Here is a 221-nt window from a genome sequence, read left to right as displayed (position 1 = left end):
AGTAGTTTCCATATATGGGCCATGAATAAATATGGAAGCAAAATGATCTTCTGTGTTTGGTGCTGTTTGCCTTGGTGGGAGCTAGGAAGGTACACTTATAAAGAGAGAGAGAGAGAGAGAGATTGAAATTATTGCCACATCATCATTTTTTTGCCATGTCATTATTTTGGAATATTAATATTATCATCATATATTTAAATGCAAACATTTATCCTTATTGT

The sequence above is a fragment of the Theobroma umbraticum genome, unplaced genomic scaffold (genome assembly GCF_002168275.2).
Source record: "Theobroma umbraticum cultivar Fairchild unplaced genomic scaffold, ASM216827v3 scaffold_147.0, whole genome shotgun sequence".
NCBI classification, from domain to species: Eukaryota; Viridiplantae; Streptophyta; class Magnoliopsida; order Malvales; family Malvaceae; genus Theobroma; species Theobroma umbraticum.
This window is presented reverse-complemented; position numbering follows the sequence as displayed.